At 37.4% G+C, this 16,183-nt stretch overlaps 1 long non-coding RNA gene across 1 annotated transcript; it reads right to left on the minus strand.

The window, feature by feature from the left end:
* Positions 1-11,545: 11,545 nt before the first annotated feature.
* On the minus strand, positions 11,546-13,060 carry LOC130014049 (uncharacterized). Its single transcript, XR_008789008.1, has 3 exons — positions 12,544-13,060; positions 12,206-12,259; positions 11,546-11,661 (listed from the first exon to the last, which is right to left on the minus strand). It is a non-coding gene; the product is annotated as an uncharacterized LOC130014049 (long non-coding RNA).
* Positions 13,061-16,183: the final 3,123 nt, after the last annotated feature.

Below are 16,183 nucleotides of genomic sequence, written 5' to 3' on the forward strand. Positions count from 1 at the left end.
GATATATATGGAGCGAAATACGTCTAAATCTCTTGAAATAAATACTTTAATTCTCTTGTAATAAATATTTTAATTCTCTTGTAATAAATATTTTAATTCGCTTGTTATAAATATTATTTGTCGCTCGTACTAAGTATTTAGTCACACGCACCGATTAAGAGATTAATTAGGTCAAAGCACAACTTCTTATACCTGTAGATCAATTAACAATAGGGGGGGGGGGGATTAAAATTGAAGTCTTAGCGAACAGGTAGTTTACAGAAGTTACTAACGCTAGCGATCGGAAATACTTTGGTATTTTGGTTATATATTCTTCGATTTTGACAAATGCACCGATTAATGGGATTAAGTGGGTCAAACCTGTAGATTGATTACGAATATGGCGGGTTATAATTGAAGTCTTAGTGGGCGTCGTCTGCTAATAACCGATTAACAGGATTAACTGTATATATCATAGCGATTTCATAATAAAATATATAGAATTACGTTCTTCACATGGAAATCAATATTCATTAATAATTGTTTATTAAATACTGTATGTTAATTGCATACTCGTGAAATGAAATATTTCAACAGAAATAAACATTTAATTTTAACATAGTTTGTTTCACAAATAAATACGATTGTAATTGCGTATATTTGTCAACTTTCAGATTTTTCCTATGGGAAATACACATGAAGAAATATATGTTCTAGACATATTGTCGCCCTTCTACGAAAGCCTTAACGGATTAACTGTAGGGATGGCTTCCTCTTTTGAAATTCAATAAACATATTTGGTGTGAATGCAGAAAAATAAATTTTATCTGATACCTGTAATTGATTTGCGACAGCATGACGCCATCTTTGCTGGTGTGAAGTTGGCTTAGGCGTTAGATTAATCTTGTAATATTAGTTGGCATTATACAAACCGTTCCATTCCTGTAGGTATATAAGGTAAGCAGGAATCGGGGTTTGTCATTCGCGATAAACTTGTGTTGAATATAGGTTAAGGTTGAGAGTCGGCTAAGTTTAGATTTTTCTATTATATTTTCTTATTATATTATTATTATATTTTATGTACTTGTATGTTATTTCAAAGTAGGGGTGAAATTTTATTATAATCCGATTACATTAAATATACACTGCTTATCTTAAAGTATTCATTTGGTAATAAGTGTGATTTAATATAGTCAGATTACATTAAATATTCACATTTGAATAGGTTATATATCCAAAATGTCTGGTAGACATGCTAAGCAATGCCCTGTTTGTTTCAAGCCCTTTGTGTATATTGTTAGGCATTTGACAAGTGTTCATGATAAGAGTAAGGAAGATGCGTTAGGTATATCCCGCGACATTGCCGCGCGCCAGTACTCAATTAATCCCAGGATTCGTCTGACGGATATTTTGCAACTGGTGCCCGGTGATGATGGCTGGGTAAGTTTCCCCCAAGTGCAGAAAATATTAGAGGCAACAGGTATCGAGGTGATAGTTAACGGTCTTTGGCCCGTTGCAATGGTTAGGCAACAGAACCCTTTTACGCTTGCCCGGGGTGTCTTGAACCCACTGGTGGAAGCAGAGGCCCAGTCAGACGAACTTGCGGTGACTCCGACCGATGTTCCCGAAGCCAACGACAACGACAATGTTGCGGCTACTCCCGATGTGGAGAGTAGTCCAGAGATAGCCCTTCGGCCCAGGCAAGCTCGCCCACTTGTGTCTGATAGCAGCGATAGTGAGACTGAAAGCGAGTCTGAAGACGACGTCGAAACAAGGTATTTGTTGAGGGGTGATACCTATAGGGGGCACACTTTGGTTGGTCGTATCCGTGCGATGCGAAAGGATGCTGGATTGGCAGAAAGAATAGCCTGGACCACAGAGGCCGACAAGGGCGATCCCCACTTATATTCATTTTTCTCGCATTTAATGCTATGTAAGGCCGGAAAGAAAGAAAGAAGTGTAACAAATAAGGTAAACCAGATTTCAAAATTACTCCATTTCATCCAAAAGACCCATGAAATGGGTACGAGTAGCGCAGACCCGAAGTGTCTGTATCAACAGGATACATTCAATAATTATTACGATAGGCTTGCGCACGATCTCGATGGCACGGGAAATGGATACGGCCTGCAGCCGACAGCCATGAAAAATGAGCTGCAATCGGTTAAACTTTATTTGACATATTTATTAACTAGCTGCAATTACCATGTTTCCGACCCGGGTTTTAAGGAACACGCCAAGATAATGCTGGAAGGCATGGCGGTGATGGTTAAGAACAACTATAGTAGGATAGCCGTCGCAAACACGCAGCGGCAAATCCAATTACAGACCGAAGTGGTCAAATATGATATTAATCAGATGAGGGAAGAGCTGGCGCGAAACGTTGAAATCAACGATCGATTGAAAACGATTCGTGACAAACTGGCTCGCAGCGGTGTTAGAAATGACAATATGAGTGATTATATTTTTATAACGAGATACTTGTTTGTCAAACTTCAGCTGCATGGTATTCAAAGGGTGGGAGTGACCGAGGGTCTAACCCTACGAGAATTTTATAACGCAAAGACACGCGTGAATTCGCACGGAGAAGACGTGTTTCTTCTGTTGATAAACCCTCACTCCGCAGGCACGATTGTGATCCCGGCTGATTTGTACTCCTTGATGGACTTCTATTTGAAGAGGTTCCGACAGAAGGACGACCCCAAGACGAAATGTTCTAACACGTTCTTCCGTCAATGGGGCTCCCAAACGGAATACGTGAGTGTGGCCAATAACATAACACAGTTTAGACTAAGATACGGCTTAACCGATATTAATACCACTACTTGCCGCCACGTCGCCCAGTTAAAGAGCAAAGAGGATGGGATTAACCATGAGCACGTTCAATCGTGCACGGCAATGGGACCCAATGAGGCCGCATTCGCCGCATTGGGAAACATTATTGAGGGCAGGGACAGTAAAAAGCAGCCGGCTACTTCCTCTGGGGTCATGACTGGCGGCGACCTCCGTGTTGTGAATTCGGGGGCTAGTACTTCTGGTGCTAGCCCACCCGAGTTAGAACGACGCGCGCCCCCTCCGCCGGAGGCTGGTTATTGTGATGGTAGCTCGTCGGGCACTGCTACTCCCCCTCCCCCCGAGTTAGAACGATGCCCGTCCCTATTGCCGGTCTGTTCCTTCCCTTCCGCATCTTCCGTTGGGTCGGATATGTTGTCACTTGATCAGATTATCAAGTTGTTGCAGGAGGCCCTTTTTGAGGCATATCCTGTTGGTCCCTACGGGTCCGTGCCTACCAGGGCCATGGCCGAGGCCGTGTTCAAGGTTAAGGATTATTACAGTCAAGTTCCCGTAGAGAAAAAGTCGAAAACGCTGAAAAATCTGACGTCAAAATGGCGCGAGGCACAGCACAAAGCCCGCGGTAGGCATTTTGTGGACACTTTTCCACATATTAAATTGGCGGATGCCAAGAGTGCCAACCCATTAATCCAGGAGAAGTTCGCTGGCTGGAGTCAATATGGGAAGATAGCTGGTTACGCGTTTCAGTACGTCACTAACCAAACCATGGCCAAACTCGGACAAGAAACGCGTCCATTGCAATTAACTGATCTTAAGTAGTTGATGGACATGCATTCCCCACAGTCGTGGGATCAGGTGCGCCTGGAGTACCTACAGAACGCGACCAATTGGGATCGGTCGGACCAAGAAATCGACGCTTTCCAGGAACCATAACGTGGTTAATTGGGATCAGACCTTGTGTGCCCCGGGAACCTTGATTTATAAATTACGCATGCTAATAATTTTCTTCCGTTTTTTTTTCAGGTTCGCCTGGAGTACCGACAGAACGCAACCGGACCAAATAATCGACGCTTCGATCAGACCTTGAGTGCCACGGGAATCTTGATATATATAAATTCTAATATTTTTTTTTTCAGGTGCGCCTGGAGTACCGACAGAACGCGATCAATTGGGATAGGACCTTGTAATTGTAATGAATTGTAATGATGTCACTAATATTTTTTATTCCGGAATTTTTTCCAATGCGTCTGGGTAGGATTGTTTAGAATATGTCGCTAGTATGGAATTATTTCTTCCGTTTTTTTTTTGTTTTTTTTTAATATAGCATCTGGTGTTATCACACGTCCTCACTATTAAAAGTTACTATTAAGAGGTATTGTGACTAGTGCGAAAACACCGGAAGTTATATTCTCGGGCCATGTAGAAGCTACCTCCTCGTGGTATGGCCTGGATGCCAATGGAATAAACACGTTCCACTGGTAACGAGACGCTTCTAAGATTATCGCATTTTCTCTTTAGAATTTCCACAAGATGAGGGGCCATACTATATACCGGTAAACAACCGGAAAACACCGGAAAACACTAAATACCGGAAAAGATCCTAAATACCGGAAAACACCCTAAATAGGTAACCGGGAGCCTGGTCTTCTGTGTGCGGTTTTGGACCAAGTGAGCGCCGATGAAGGAAGGTCAAGGTCATTACGATGTTCGTTTTACAAATAGCTCCCCCCCCCAAAAAAAAAATCCGATTTTTTTTTTCTCAAAATTTTGTTCATGCCTATTATGTTTTGAATGTTTTAAAAGACGCAATCAGTCTACCTCCATTGACAATATTTTTTTTTGTATTTTAATTTTAGTTTTCATTAAATTTCAGTATCAGTAGGAACGAGATACGCAGTAGCGGTATTTCACTTGCACCACAAGTCAGGCCCATCTAGGCTATACCTGCGCTCTTGCCCGACAAAGCCAATCGTGAGCCAAACTCAACAGCGTGGTTTAGACTCAACAGGAATTGACTCTGATGCGGCAATATTGTGATCGCCCCCAGCCCTGATTCCCCCCCAACACCGGATGCCGAGGGCCCCCCTTTCTCCAAATCTGCGGCTCCTTAGTCCTTCCTGAGCCCGGACACCTGTACCGATAGACGTCAGTGAGAGCGACGACGACTGCTTAGTGGCCAGCTTCGTGCCACTGCAGCCATCTAATTCCACTTCTGATCACGCTTAAATGCAGTTGTCTCTCGTTAACCGCTTACGGTAATTGTCGTAATTTCATCTTATAGACCGTAATTTTTTCTTACTATGGTCGAGGTGTCGACATTAATAATGTTGTAATGTCGCGTAGCAATGTCGTGTTGTCAGGTTATCGGGTTGTCGGGTTGTCGTGGTGTCATGTTGTCTTATCGGCCATATTCCTCTTAATACTATGATTATATACACTGATCCTGGTGTTAGTCGAGAAAGTTCCCCGAGATTTTGCAGCGTGGTTTCTCCTTATCGACAAAGGGGTCTGGCAAAGTACAGTGTCTAGTTGTGTAGGTGGGACAAAAAACAAGCTCCTGTGTACACATTGGCGGGCACATAAAAGAATCCTTCACAGTTGAATTGCGATGAAAAAAAAGCACGGAATATCTCTGAATTCTAGCGTATTAAAAAACGAAAGAACGTATTTCCTAGATTCCTCTTTTAATCGCGGTTCCTCTTTATTATTTTTAGTTTACCACAACTAGGTCGGACAGATGCTGAAGAAGACATGGGACTTGTACCTGTTGTAGCTGCTCATCCATAAACCAGTCCAATACTTTTTCGGCGTCCTCGTGGCTGTGGTCATCTAATGCTTGATCTAGATACAAATCTACGGGGTGTGACGTCCGACCGGTGGTGGGACAGACTCGCAAACCCAGACAAGAATGATCAGTTGTTGTAGCCCCTCTTGATTTCGCTCTACCCATCGTTTGTGCAAGAGTCGTGCATTTTCTTTCAGCAAATGTTCGGCAGCCAACTTGTACCATTTCAACAATCCATGTTTGGTCATCCCGATACTCTTGGCCAACTGTTCATACGCCATTTCGGGTGACAGTTGTTTCAAACCGTTAATAAATCTCCTCATTCCTTCAATTCCTGGCGTTGTGATTGGCAGGGTGCTGGGCGACGTCTGACGACAGTATATCGTCATCGAGACGTAGAGCGGGCGTCATCGTCTGTCACTGGAATCTGATGACGGCGTGGCACATTGTACGAGCTAGATTGGTAGAGGCACTCACATTGCGCTGTCGGTTGAGTCCTTCCGGTTCTGTTGGTGTGGCGCCAAATGAATTGTGTCCTTACCAGGCAGGCAGTAGAAATCTAACACGGGATAGTCGGGGATGTTGATGAAGACGAACGGCGTTCTTCACACGAGTCATGCTTATATTAGAAAGGTGGACATCTCAAAGCCTTTTTATACCTTTTTCACAAAGACATGGGACGGTTCTTCTTCGGGTAAGGTACGAATAGGAAGACGTAGTTCACCGGGCGTGTCTGGTTTCAGATCGATCAGTAAATAGCTGCAAGGGGTACTCTGGCATCAGCAAAGGCTTGTTGCATAAATTGACCTTGTCCCGGACACTTTTGTCGGAAATGAAATGAAATGGGGTTTAACGTCCTACAGTGTGCTATGAGGGAAATTTTGCCCGGACAGCGGCACTACGGCCTACTCTTATATCGAATTCCAACTGTCAAGGGATCTTTTACGTGCACGCCAATGTGTACACGGGACCTTGTCAGGCCCATATAGGAGTCATCGCGAGGATTTTTGAAGATGACCTCATAGTGAGCATTTAAATCGATATCAAACAGGTTTTCCACATAGTAAATCACGGTCACATTCCTATGATGACTTTTCTTGGTGAACCAACGTTCTAACGTGTCGTTGTCTTCTCCCATCAAATCACCCACGACTAAACATTGGGGCCCTTCGTCCAAATTACCAAACGATGCATTCAGGGGGGAGTATCAAAAAGCGACATTTGGAGAAATTTCTGCACAAAGACCGTTTTCCCTACACCCCTTGATCTGCTCACTTACATGGTAAAGGGGTGCTTGAATCACACGTCCATGGTGAAATAGATTTTCCCTTTCAGGACCGCTGACCTTTTATACCTAGTACCCATGGCAAGAAACAACAGACCAGATGTGTATAACATCTTTTTTTTTCATTAATTTACGATATATTTAACATTTCGTTGTTAATTGTTAACGAATTCAAAAATTTTAAACAGTAACAAATAACAAAGAATAGCAAACACAATAGCCAATGTCTTTTTTAGGACAGTTGCCCTTTTATACTACAGTACCCATGGCAAGAAACAACAGACCAGATGTGTATAACATTTTTTTTTAAATTAACATTAATTTATGATATTTAACAGTTCATTGTTAATAAAATTGTTAACGAATTCAACGATTTTTAAACAGTAACAAATAACAAAGAATAGCGAACACAAAAAAAGTCCATGAGCACAATAATGTCCAAATATCACTACGGCATAGGTATTTAATGCATGTCATATGCGTCAACACACGGTATACCTAATATACCGAACCGATCATCTTTTGTAAATCGTCGTCGTCGACCCAGTCTTGGACATCTTGTAGAGTTAACACTTGGAGTGCCCATTCGCCGTCCATCCAGTGTATGGGACTTTAATGGACGTAAAAACGTCTTTTATCGAGAATGTGACAAGCAGTCTTTGCCCATTCTCAGTATTTCGCTCTTTTGTCGTGCCGTAGGGTCACGGGTACGGATATGAGTGGGTAAGGCCGTGTAGATAAGTTTCAGAAACTGGTGGAAAATATTCCGAGTTTAAGTTTACACCCAAAACAGGGAAAATGCAAGCGACAGAGGTCCGATTCCTTATGTGGAGTTGTCTCCCTTTAACCGCTTAATGATTTTTTTTATTAATATTATCGTATAGTCCGTAATTTCGTCTTTGAGATTCTATGCGCTCTAAAATATGTTCAATCAAAATATACCTGATATAAACACCTGTGGCCACGTCCAAAAATATTTTAAGTTTACATCACAAACAGGGAAATCGCCAGGTACAGAAGTCTGATTCCAGGTGTGATATCGAATGAATGCAGTTATCTCTCTTAACGTGAATTTTTGTAATATTATCGTTAGTTGGTAATTTCTTCTTTGAGATTCTATGCGCGGTAAAATATGTTTAATATAAATATACCTGATATAAACACCTGCTACCACGTCCAAAAATATACAGAAAAATTGGAAAATTTTCCAAGTTTACACCAGATACAGGAGGTCTGATGAATGGAGTTATCTCTCTTTAACCGGTTAAAACAATTGCCTTAATCTCACCCGTAATGTATTCTGTTCGCTATGTGGCCATGTGGGCTAAATATTGACCCGAGATATACACTTGTCCCCATGAACAAATATATGTATAAATTTTAAAATATTCCAAGTTTATACCCAAAACGTGGATATCGTCTGCTGTGTGAGACGATTAAATCAATCAATAATCACTAGAATTCAAGATGGCGATCGAAGAGCGAAATTCTCCTGTAATAAATATTTTAATTCTCTTGTACTAAGCATTTTAAGTAGGCCGATAGAAGAATAAAGCTTTGTTTGTACTTATTTTACCTACATACAGGAATTAGAACTGTAGGAGGTCAAGTTGTCGATTAACGAGCGTCGTCTGCTAAGTGGATTAACTGTATATATTACTGCTACGCATGTTTCTTCAATAAACATAGCGATTTAATATATCTATTGATATACTTTTGCGTTTCTACATATGGAAATCAATATCAGTATTTTATTTATATAAAATAAAATGAAATAATTTCTGGTTAATAATATTTTATATATTGCTTGGATTTTGTTACCTGTAGATTAATTAACGTGCTAACAATATGGCGATTATAACTGAAGTCTTAGTCAACATGTAGTTTACGGCATTTTCTTACGCCAGCGATCATTAATACTTTAATTCACTTGAAATAAGTATTTTTAGTACAGAAAAAAACCCAATTTCCTTTATATATTGTTTCCATCTTATAAATAGAAGACAAAATATGCATATTTTTTTACCTACACATACGTCAAGGTATATATTAATTAGGTAACAAAATGGCGAATATAATGAAGTCCTTAATCCATTCTTGTATAGAAAATGCCGACATATATGGACCGAAACACGTCTACTTCTAATTGTAATTAATATTTTAATGCTCTTGTAATTAACAATTCTCTTGTAATTGATATTTTAATTCTCTTGTAATTAATATTTTAATTCTCTTGTACTAAGTATTTTAAGTGTAATAGAACAAACATGCTTTTACTTACATTTTCTAGATTAACGAGCGTCGTCTGCTAAGAGGATTAACTGTATATATTATGGCTACGCGTGTTCCTTCAATAAACATAGCGATTTGATATATCTATTGATGTACTTGATATATTTTCTACAAATGGAAATCAATATTAGTATCTTAATTATATAAAAATAAATAAAATAAGTACTGGCTGATAATATTTTATATATTATTTGGATTTTATCACATGCACCGATGTGGATTAACTGTATTTAACCGTTGTTATTTGATTTTATTAAATCTTTCATAATAGAATATATAGAATATGAAAATGTTTTTCATTCCAAATTTGGTAGTCCTGAAAAGGACTGTTTTTGATACCCTATTTAGGGTGTCGTTCAACCAAACAGGGCAGCTTTACAGCGCTCGAATTTGTTGCTGGTGAAACTTATCGGCATATGGTCGTAAAAACGTTCTCCTATCAAATGTACAATCCAGGACATGTACAAGCATAGTTTGGACATCTCCGACGAATTCAAGTGTACCCCATCCAACAAACTCTCCGAAAAAAACTCTTTCAGGTCTTGCTCTCGGTAGAAGCAGGTTAGTCCATAAAAAAGGTATCGACATTCACTCAGCCGACGTTTCATTTCTCTGTTCAATTTTTCTGTTTGTCTCCGATTCATCCTCCAGTCTCCGTATCTTGGATCTTTCCGTGGGTAACTGTTGATCCACACCCCCGGTACGTTGTAGCGGACATGGAGATTACGGAGGATGGCCAACAGTGTCTCTGCAATAAGCTTGGTGTCAAGCGACGGAAAAATATCATTTCCCCCCAAAAAAACGAAAATTATGTCCACGCCTGGAAATACGTCGAAGGCCGACGGCCTGTAGTTTGCGGCTGTGTACCCCGGCTTTCCATAAAAAAATAGTTGATGGGCACTTAAATCTGTTGCCGTTGCCCTACAAAATTTTTCTAATTTATTGACGTGTGACGAGCCTAAAATGGCGATTTTCATCTTTAATGATAACTTGTTCGTTCCTTGATTTTTACGTCCACTTCCACCAAAGGTGATATGGTGGACAAGAATGGGAACGCTCTTAAATAGACACATATATTGCCGGCTTTAGAAACCTTCGAGATTTGAGCAGAGCTTGTGTTTTTTTATGAGACTGACAAGATATTTTTACAATATCTATTTAATTAAGAAATCACAACACACGTTTTCTTAAGTAGCCGACTTGAGAGAGAAATTCGAGACTGTTGCTTTAGGGATTCAACAAGATTGATCAAAACAAAATTTATTCAAATAATGATTGCTTTACTCAATATTTATTCAAATAAAGTAAATGTAAAAAATAGTATTTTTAAATACAAATAATTCGAGGTTTAATAATCATTGTAAAATACCCGTCAGGATAAACAAATTTCTTATTGAATATCAATGTAATGTAACCAGATATATTGATCGATTTCATGGTTGATAAATAATGCATGCGTAAAACATGAAAACGGATTAAACATATGGAATGTTAAATGCACTTTGGCATTTTCCTTATGAAACGAAATATTTCAAGGGAAATGAACATTCAATTTTCACACATGTATAACACATGTTCAAATTCACCCATAAATATCTTAGACCGGTATTCAGACTTATATTTTTTGAATTTGAAAAGAGGAAGCCATCCCCAAAGTTAATCCGTTAACACCTTCAACGAAGGGTGCCTATGTGTCTAGAACATATATTTCGTCATGCTTATTATGTGTATTTCCCATAGGAAAAATCTCATAGTTGACAAGTATATGCAATTACAATCGTATTCATTTCTCATACAATCATATTCATTTCTAATAAATATGTTTCTGCATGTACTGTGCCGCGTGAGTCACGTTTCTTACTGAATTAAAATGGATTTATTGATCGATTTCATGGTTGATAAATAACTCGTGCGTAGAAACATGAAAATGGATTAAAACTATGGAATGTTAATTACATAAGTTGGGATTTTCCTTGTGAAACGAAATATTTCAACAGAAATAAACATTCAATTTTCACATACGTATAACACATGTTCAAATTCACACATAAATATCTGAGACCGGTATTCATTCAAATGTATAGAACATATATTTATTCATGCTTATAATTTTGTGTATTTCCCATAGGAAAAATCTCAAAGTTCACAAGTATATGCAATTACAATCGTAATTATTTCTATCACTCATACAAAATATGTTCATGTAATCATGCAAAACTGTATATGTTGGGAATGTTTAAGCTAAATTAAAATAAAATTGATTCATTGATATTACAGACAGATTAGTTAATGACATGTACCAATAGATTAAAGCTATGGAATATTAATTGCATACTTTAGAATTTTAACTGTGAAACGTAACATTTATTCAGAAATAAAAATTCAATTGTAACAAACACATTATCTAATCCCTCATTTCCTGTAATTGAATTGCGACAGGATGTCGGCGTCTTGGCTGGTGTGTACTCGGCTTGGGTGTTAGATTAATCATGTAATATTAGTTGACATTAACCAAATCGTTCCATTCCTGTAGGTATATAAGTAAGCAGGAACAGTTAGCTGTCATTCGTGTTTCAGAGTTTATACTAATATATACTATATACTCAGCAAACTATGGTTTGTTGCTAGGATAGTTCCTCCCTCAAACTCAATTATTAAAAACATAAATAAAATAATCTACAATTTCATCTGGGAAAATAAAAGTGAAACAATTAATCGAAACACCTTGAACCTAGAGCATAAAAATGGTGGCCTTAAAATGCCAAACATTCGACTAAAAATCCAGGCAATGCAACAACAACTTATAGTAAAAGCAATCAAAGACAACAACAGTCCCTGGTTAGGCCTATACATATACTGGCTATGATTTACTACAAGGGATACTCTGCCAAGATATGCATCCAATAATTATACCCACTCGGAAAAACTCCCCCAATCATATATAGATATAAAAGAAACTTACAATAGCCTCAAATCATCCATCAAATATACATACAATACAAAACTTAAAGCCATATACTGGTCCCTAATTGACTTATTACAGACACAACCAAAAATAAATAAACAATTACCTCATGTTGACTTTTCAAAAGTCTGGACAAACCTCTATAAATGCTCCTCCTTATCTGAAAAAGAAAAGGATTTCATGTATACAATCATCAATAATGCAGTACTAACAAAAGATATTATGCTATACAGAAATATATATACTATCAACTATAAATGCCACTATTGTAACCGAGCAACTGAATCTTACCATCATTTATTTCTGAATTTCCCCAAATTAAAATTCTATAAATGTTCCATTACTACACATATAAACAACATTCATCTCACCAAAGAATTCAAAATCAACAACAATACAATCCATCTACACAATATAAAATCTAAATACATTCATGATATATACCTATACCTATCGATCATATGGTCTAACCGAACACACCCTCTATCCACCAATATTTCACAAGAGCTTATATACCAATTCTATACAAAAAGAAAACAAAAATAAAGATTACTCTCTTAAGCTCGAGTCTTCACTACCTTATGACCCTCCTTAAGCCTAGGTTTGTGTCGTCATGTCTGAATTTATACTCTGCAACTTCTCCCATGAAATATTGACTTTGCTACTATAATAAGTAGCTACAACCATCGACATCTTCTTATATTTCTTTCGTATATGAGCACTCATTGCAATTTTTAGTAAGAATGTAGGCCTACAAGCGAAAATAACCAAACACCTGTAGGCCTACCCCATATAAATTCTGGAAAATTTTGGCTTAATTGATAAACCAATATTATACAAAAGGAAATAAAATCGAAATCACCAAGCTTCAGCCTACTCTGCCTTACCGAATTCTCCTGTATAAGGCAAGTTATCGTCCTGTATGAAGCTTCCATATTAATTACTCTACTATATGACTAAACAGACCGCGCTATTTACTTTAAGTTGTCACAACTTGACATCTTAGTCATCTTTCGTTTTCGTTAAATGGCACTATCTCACTCTGTCATATAAATAAAATACCTATACACCCACTGAAATATGTCCAACAGTAAAATAGAAATCCATTAAAAACATTTAAACACTAACTCAAGTTTTACCCGTTTGTTTTACCGCTATTCATTCACTGTAATCAACACTCACCTCTAACATTAACATAACCATCATAACATCCCACAATTCCCTATGCACGTTCTTTTTGTGCTGGGAAACATCACACTCTCTTTCAACCAGACGCTTTTCCACTACAGACTTCAAATATATTATTAGCTGTATATAAGAAAGTAGCTATAATATAGGAACTTTAATTGTATTTTGTATTATATTACCGTTTGTATATATCATCTCATATTGACTTTGTATATAACAATTGTAAATAAATAAATAATTCTACTGTATTAAATTATAAATTATCTATTGCATTGTTGGTATCCATTCAGGGGGTCAGCCCCAGAAAAAAAAAAAAAATTGCCACGCCCCTTTCTGGACATGTCCTAAAATTTGATTTTTTTTTTTTTGACTGAAGGTCGGAAAATTTGGATTGGGTATGGGTGGGGTGGGGCTTTGGTCCACCCCCCGTAGGTGGAGGGTGGTTGCGTGCCCCAAGTCGGTCGTTGATGCGCGCAAATTTGATTTTTTACTCAACCTGATGTGCGCGGACAAGATAAATTGCCTAATTTAACCTTGGAGTTGACTTTTTTCACACAAATATAATTAATGGAGATGAGTTTTTAAAGATACGCCTGTCGCCTCGCCAAAATATATTAATAAAGTGGAAAATATTCCAAGTTTACACGCAAAACAGCGAAAACGCAAGTGTCAGCGGTCTGATTCCCGTTGTATGGAGTTACCTCCCTTGAACCAGTTGAAGTGATTTTTTTGTAATTCTATCTATTAAATAGAATATATAGAAAATGGGAATGTTTTTCATTCCAAATTTGGTTCTTCATATGGGAATCAATATTGATTAATAACCATCGTTATTAAATACTTTCTAATAGAATATGAGAATGTTTTTCATTCCAAATATTGTAGTCCTACATACAGGTCAAGTTGTCGATTAACTAAGAGATTAAGCTTTAAGTAGGTCAACCCACAACTTAACACTATGTCGATTATTATTGAACATGTAGTTTACAGAAGTTACTAACGCTAGCGATCAGAAATACTTTAATTATGTTGTATTAAGTATTATAAAACAGAAAAAAATGAACAATTTCCGTTATATATTGTTTCTATCTTGTCATAGAAAATCAAAGTGTGCATGTTTTACATACATCTACGACAAGGTATCTATTAACAAAATGGCGATTATGTCTGAAGGCCTTAACTCGTGCTTGTATAGAAAATGAAGACATATATGGAGCGAAATACGTCTAAATCTCTTGAAATAAATACTTTAATTCTCTTGTAATAAATATTTTAATTCGCTTGTTATAAATATTATTTGTCGCTCGTACTTAACTCGTGCTTGTATAGAAAATGAAGATATATATGGAGCGAAATACGTCTAAATCTCTTGAAATAAATACTTTAATTCTCTTGTAATAAATATTTTAATTCTCTTGTAATAAATATTTTAAATATTTTAATTCGCTTGTTATAAATATTATTTGTCGCTCGTACTAAGTATTTAGTCACACGCACCGATTAAGAGATTAATTAGGTCAAAGCACAACTTCTTATACCTGTAGATCAATTAACAATAGGGGGGGGGGGATTAAAATTGAAGTCTTAGCGAACAGGTAGTTTACAGAAGTTACTAACGCTAGCGATCGGAAATACTTTGGTATTTTGGTTATATATTCTTCGATTTTGACAAATGCACCGATTAATGGGATTAAGTTGGTCAAACCTGTAGATTGATTACGAATATGGCGGGTTATAATTGAAGTCTTAGTGGGCGTCGTCTGCTAATAACCGATTAACAGGATTAACTGTATATATCATAGCGATTTCATAATAAAATATATAGAATTACGTTCTTCACATGGAAATCAATATTCATTAACAATTGTTTATTAAATACTGTATGTTAATTGCATACTCGTGAAATGAAATATTTCAACAGAAATAAACATTTAATTTTAACATAGTTTGTTTCACAAATAAATACGATTGTAATTGCGTATATTTGTCAACTTTCAGATTTTTCCTATGGGAAATACACATGAAGAAATATATGTTCTAGACATATTGTCGCCCTTCTACGAAAGCCTTAACGGATTAACTGTAGGGATGGCTTCCTCTTTTGAAATTCAATAAACATATTTGGTGTGAATGCAGAAAAATAAATTTTATCTGATACCTGTAATTGATTTGCGACAGCATGACGCCATCTTTGCTGGTGTGAAGTTGGCTTAGGCGTTAGATTAATCTTGTAATATTAGTTGGCATTATACAAACTGTTCCATTCCTGTAGGTATATAAGGTAAGCAGGAATCGGGTTTTGTCATTCGCGATAAACTTGTGTTGAATATAGGTTACGGTTGAGAGTCGGCTAAGTTCAGATTTTTCTATTATATTTTCTTATTATATTATTATTATATTTTATGTACTTGTATGTTATTTCAAAGTAGATGTGAAATTTTATTATAATCCGATTACATTAAATATACACTGCTTATCTTAAAGTATTCATTTGGTAATAAGTGTGATTTAATATAGTCAGATTACATTAAATATTCACATTTGAATAGGTTATATATCCAAAATGTCTGGTAGACACGCTAAGCAATGCCCTGTTTGTTTCAAGCCCTTTGTGTATATTGTTAGGCATTTGACAAGTGTTCATGATAAGAGTAAGGAAGAGGCGTTAGGTATATCCCGCGACATTGCCGCGCGCCAGTACTCAATTAATCCCAGGATTCGTCTGACGGATATTTTGCAACTGGTGCCCGGTGATGATGGCTGGGTAAGTTTCCCCCAAGTGCAGAAAATATTAGAGGCAACAGGTATCGAGGTGATAGTTAACGGTCTTTGGCCCGTTGCAATGGTTAGGCAACAGAACCCTTTTACGCTTGCCCGGGGTGTCTTGAACCCACCG

Source organism: Patella vulgata, chromosome 1 (genome assembly GCF_932274485.2).
Source record: "Patella vulgata chromosome 1, xgPatVulg1.2, whole genome shotgun sequence".
Taxonomy (NCBI): Eukaryota; Metazoa; Mollusca; class Gastropoda; family Patellidae; genus Patella; species Patella vulgata.